Genomic DNA, 6,321 nt, shown 5'->3' on the forward strand with positions numbered 1-6,321 from the left:
GACTGGACACAGTACAAATACATGGAGGAGTACTATGACTACCATTGTATGTGATACTCCTGCCGGATAGATGCCGTATAAGTAAATGGAGGAGTACTATGACTACCAATGTATGTGATACTCATGCAGGAGAGATGCAGTACGAGTACATGGAGGAGTACTATGACTACTAACTGTATGTGATAATCCTGCAGGCGAGATGCAGTATGAGTACATGGAGAAGTACTATGACTACCATTGTATGTGATACTCCTGCAGGAGAGATGCAGTATGAGTACATGGAGGAGTACTATGACTACCATTGTATGTCATAGTCCTACAGGAGAGATGCAGTATGAGTACATGTAGGAGTACTATGACTACCATTGTATGTCATAGTCCTGCAGGAGAGATGCAGTACGAGAAGAAGAAGAAGAAGAAGAAGAAGAAGAAGAAGAAGAAGAAGAAGAAGCTTTAATTGTCACACAGCACACCACACAACAACACATGCACACACATGCTTTGGATGGTGGCCGGTGAAATGAGGCCTCTGCATTTAACCCATCCTTGGCTTGTCCTTCCTCCGGGGGCGCAGCCAGGAGCAGTGTGTAGCATTCGTGGGCGCGCCGGGGACCTGGTGACGAGTGTCCATCGCTGGTCAGAAGATGATGTGTGCATGTTTTTGGTGGGGGTCCTTACTGATGTGAGGTGGAGGAAACCCCATGTGAGCACGGGGAGAACATGCAAACTCCACACAGAAAGGCTCCTATTTGGGAGATAACCCGCCCGGAGCACAGTGCCAACAGCGCCCCAGGCGGGAATCAAACCCAGGACCTTCTTGCTGTATTGTGTGTCATACTCCTGCAGGAGAGATGCAGTACAAGTAGCATTGTATGTGATTGTATGTGACCAAGATGGCGCCTCATACGGTCGCTTCGGTGTGTCAGTGCCAGTTGTTATGTTAATTTTGTTTGTTAGTTAAATTAGTTTTTTGTGAAAATTCCGAGAGCTCGTACACCAGAGAAGAGCTCATGAACATCAGGGCTACAACCCCGGTGGATTTATTTCACACTTTCATCGCCACATCCGTGCCGTCACCTTTGTGCATACAGTGAAACGCCGGAGGAGAGGTAGACGCGGCGGTGCGCTTGTGCGCCTCCGTGGATATCGCACACCTGGAATATTTCTATCTAACGTGCGTTCACTGGGAAACAAACTAGACGAACTTCAACTACTGTTGGGGAAGAACAGAGACTTTTCCTCATCTTCTGGTTTGTGAATCACGGAGACGTGGCTGAGTGGAACGATACCGGACTCTGTGCAAAAGAAAAGTTGGAGGTTTGTGTTTTTACACTAACAGTAGCTGGTGTAGTGATGTGACCGTGATCCTACAGCACTGTTCTACCGATCGGGAATCTTTCTTCATTAACTGCAAACACTTCTATTCTCCCCGTGAGTTTGTTTCAATCATACTGGTCAGTGTTAACATACCACTGCAAGCCAACATGCTGGATGCACAATGCATGCTGGCCGACCAGATACGTGTGTGGAACGGACAAACCCGGACTCCCTAGTTATTGTCCTTGGCGACTTTAACAAAGGAAACCTCAGCCATGAACTCCCCAAATATAGACAGTTTATTAAATGCCCCACCAGAGGGGAGAATACTTTGGACCACTGTCATACCACAGTAAGCAGTGCCTATCACGCCGTCCCTGAGCTGCACTGGGACTCTCTGACCATGTCATGGTCCACCTGAGTCCTGCATACAGGCAGAAATTAAAGCTGTCTAAACCTGTGGGCAGGGCATCTAAGAAGTGGACCAGTAAAGCTGTGGAGGATCTTCAGGCTGCTTGAACTGCACCGACTGGGACGTTTTCAGGACTGCTACCAATAGTATGGATGAGTACACAGAGGCTGTGACATCATACATCAGCTTTTGTGAAGAGAGCTATGTACCATCAGGTACCAGGGTGAGTTATAATGACAAGCGCTGGTTCACAGCTAAACTGAGACAGCTAAGGTTAGAGGAAGAGGCGTTTAGGAGTGGGGACAGAGACATGTTTAAAGTGGCTAAGTGGCAGTGGTGCAAGGCATTGCACTTCCGCCTCACAGCAAGAAGGTCCTGGGTTCGATTGTGTGGAGTTTGGAGTTTCCTCCACCTAACGTAAGTAAGGACCCCCCCCAAAAACATGCATCGTCTGACCAGCGATGGACACTCATCACCAGGTCCCCGGGCGTATCCACAAATGCTGCCCACTGCTCCTGGCTGTGCCCCCGGAGGAAGGACAAGCCAGGATGGGTTAAACGCAGAGAATCCATTTCACCATTTCACCAGCCACCATCCAGTGTGTGTGTGTGTGTGTGTGTGTGTGTGTGTGTGTATTAAAGATTGTTCTTCTTCTTAAGTACAGGTTTGGCAAAGAGGTGTGGGTTGCTAAACGACTGTACTCAAAGAGACTCCAATACCAGTTTTCCGCCAATGACTATGCCTCAAACCAAAAACACCTCACTCCTTGAACAACTCATGTTGGCCAATGACCAAAAAAAATTCTACTGTTGGGGATGGTAGGTCAGGAGGTAGAGCTGGTGGTCTAGTGATTTAAAGGTTGCTGGTTCGATCCCAGGCTCCTCCTGCTAGCATGCTGTAGTGTCCTTGAGCAAGACACTTAACCCCTAAATGCTCCTGATGGCTGCGTCCGTCAGTGTTTGAACAATTGTAAGTCGCTTTGGATAAGCGTCTGATAAATGACTAAATGTAATGTAATGTTGCTTTGAAAGACAATGGGACAATACTGACACCAGCCCCAGCCTTCCAGCTCCACCTCCCCCACCACAGCAGGAGACTGGACCTCTTCACACCTACTCAACTCAGAGCACCCCCTCCTCCCTGACCACAGCGACGACTCCTTTGATGCTGGAGTGACTTCAAGAGGCACAACCCCCGCAAAACAGCCAGACCAGACTCTCTCCATCAACCCTGTAGCACTGTGCTGATCAGCTGTTTCTGGTGTTCACAGACATTTTCAACACCTCACTGGTACTGCCTAGTACCAGCCTGCTTTAAATGCGTGACCATCATCCCAGTCCCAAAGAAGCCCAAGGACCACAGGACTTAATGATTACAGACCCGTCGCCCTGACCTCTGTGGTGATTAAGTCTTTTGAACGCCTTGTGCTTTGTCAACTCTGTGGAGTCCTGCCGCTTCCTCAGAACCATCATCTCCCAGGACCTCAAGTGGGAGCTGAACATCAGCTCCATCGTCAAGAAAGCCCAGCAGAGGACGTACTTCCTGCGGCAGCTGAGGAACTTCAACCTGCCAGAGACATTGATGGTGCACTTCTACACCTCCATTGAGTCTGTTCTCTCCTCCTCCATCACCAGTCTTACCCTGTTGCAACCACCAAGGACAAGGGGAGACTGCAGCGTGTCATTCGCTCTGCTGAGAAGGTGATTGGCTGCAATCTGCCATCTCTCCAGGACCTGTACGCCTCCGGGATCCTCAGTGCAGGTAAGATTGTGGCTGACCCCTCCCACCCCAGACACAAACTCTTTGAAACACTTCCCTCTGGCAGGAGGCTGCTCCAACAAGGCCAAAACCTCTCGCCACAAGAACAGTTTCTTCCCCTCTGCGACTGGCCTCATCAACAAGGCCCACCCCCCCACAACGCCTTTAACTGAATGAGTACTGATTGAGTACTGAATGAGTACTCTACGTCAATGTGTTACATTAACGCACATTCCTCATTCTCTGGACTTTATCCGTGAACATTGCACATACTGTTACACTTTATACTGAACATTTGCACAGTCCTGCACAAATGTACAGCTTTATAAAAAAAAAATCCTAATTTTAAATACTTTTATATATTTCACTAATATTTAACTTATTGTTTTAAATTTATGTTTCATGTATGCACCGAACACCAAGACAAATTCCTTGTTCATTTAAACTTACTTAGCAATGGAGATGATTCTGAGTACATGGAGGAGTACTATGACTACCATTGTATGTCATACTCCTGCAGGATAGATGCAGAACGATAACATGGAGGAGTACTACGGTAAAACTGCATGCAGCACTACTGCAGTAAAAGTACATGGATGTGCATGCCCTAACCCTCCCCATCTGACATCACTTCCCCTTTTCATGGCACGCACTTCCCCTCTGATATCACTTCCTGTTTACATGGCACGCACCTCCCCTCTGACATCACTTCCTGTTCACGGTCTATCTGTTTCTATAGCAATCTGCCTGTTTCTATAGCAACCGGCCTATGACAGCTCACCCATGGAGCCTCTGAACCCTCATAGAGAAACATTCAAGGACGTCCTTCGCTATTTTGATCCACATCTGAAAAAGTAGAAATGGCATGCTTAAATTTTTACATGATGAGCTTCAGAAGAAGTTGACAAGCGGTGGAAGCTGTGGCAGGACGCTGCTCAGGTCCCTCCTCACCTCCCTCCTCACCTCCTTCCCATCACAAACCTCTGGGGCCAAATAACAGCATGAAAAGTGGATTTATGTGAAAACAAAAAGGCAAATCCTACCTCAAAGTTCTAGCAACTCGATCAGGATCGATTGGAGAATCTATGATAATAAGTTATATAATAACTGCTTAAATAGCCACTTAAGTACTACTGCAGTACATACAGGAGAAACTGGATGAAGTAAAAGTTGTTAAATAGTAATAAATGGAAAAGGAACGAATGTCCTGTTCCAACAAAACAATCCTGAAAGTTGTGTGTGCCAAGAGAAGGAGGAGAGGAGGAAGGAGAGAGGAGAAAGGAGGAGAAGGGGAAGGAGGCGAGGAGGAAGGAAAAGAGGAGGAAGGAGCAGAGGAGGAAGGAGGGGAGAAGGAAGGAGAAAGGAGAGGAGGAGGAAGGAGGAGAGGAGGGAGGAGAAGAAGAGGAAGGAGAGGAGGAAGGAGGAGGGGAGGAAGGAGAAGAGGAGGAAGGAGGAGCGGAAGAAGGAGGAGGAAGGAGGAGAGGAGGAAAGAGGATGTATTCTCTTCTGAAAAGAATCTTGGAATATAAATAAACACAAGGTGTGAACTGTGTGATCTACCTGAGGTGTTGCTGTGTCTCTTGGAGCCTAATCCCTCCGTCCTGCTCAGGCTCCAGGTCGCTGTGGAGACAACAGGGATTAGCCGGAGCCTTTTAAATGTTTCTGATAATCCTAATCTACCTCCTGGGATTATGGGATTGTCCACACACCTGGGGTTCCTCTCAAATGTGCAGTGGAGGCCTGGGGCCCCTCTTTACTAGAGACAGTGAGGCAGCCATCTTTACCTCCTTGTCTTCAGAGAAGCTCTGGTTCCTCCTAGTTCCTCTGGTTCCATCTGGTTCTTCTGGTTTCTCTGGTTCTTCTGTTTCCTCTGGTTCCCCTGGCTCCTCTGGTTCCTCCTGGATCTTCTGGTTCCTCTGTTTCCCCTGGTTCTTCTGTTCCCCCTGGTTCCCCCTGGTTCCTCTGGTTCCTCTGGTTCCTCCTGGTTCCTCCTGGTTCCTCTGGTTCCTCTTGGTCCCCCTGGTTCATCTGGTTCCTCCTGTGTTCCTCTGGTGGTTCTTCTGGTTTCTCTACTTCCGCTGGTACCTTCTAGTTCCTCTGGTTCCTCCTGGCTCTTCTGGTTTCTCTGGTTCTTCTGTTTCCTCTGGTTCCCCTGGGTCCTCTGGTTCCTCCTGGATCTTCTGGCTCCTCTGTTTCCCCTGGTTCTTCTGGTTCCTCTGGTTCCTCTGGTTCCTCTGGTTCCTCTGGTTCCTATGGTTCCTCCAGGTTCCTCCTGGTTCCTCTGGTTCCTCCCAGTTCCTCTGGTCCCTCCTGGTTTCACTGGTTCCCCGGGTTCGTCCTAGTTCTTCTGTTTCCTCTGGTTCCTCCTAGTTCTTCTGTTTCCTCTTTCCCCCTAGTTCCTCTGGTTCTTCCTGTTTTTTTTTCTGGTTCCCCTGGTTCTTCCTGGTTCTTCTGTTTCCTCTGGTTCCTCCTGTTTCCTCTGGTTCCTCCTGGTTCTTCTGGTTCCTCTGGTTCCTCCTGGTTCTTCTGGTTCTACTGGTTCCTACTGGTTCCTCTGGTTCCTCCTAGTTCCTCTAGTTTCTCCTGTTTTTTCTGGTTTAACTGTTTTTTCTGTTTCCTCTGGTTCCTCCTGGTTATTGTGGTTCCTCCTGGTTTCACTGGTTCCACTGGTTCCTCCTGGTTCTTCTGTTTCCTCTGGTTCTTCTGTTTCCTCTGGTTCTTCTGTTTCCCCTGGTTCCTCAGGTTCCTCTCTCTCCTCTGGTTCCCCACCTGTTTCTTTTGGTATCTCTGTTTCCTGATGGATGATATGCCACTGAACCCATAACTTCTCGGGT

This window comes from Zeus faber (genome assembly GCF_960531495.2).
Source record: "Zeus faber genome assembly, chromosome: 10".
In the NCBI taxonomy this organism is placed as follows: domain Eukaryota; kingdom Metazoa; phylum Chordata; class Actinopteri; order Zeiformes; family Zeidae; genus Zeus; species Zeus faber.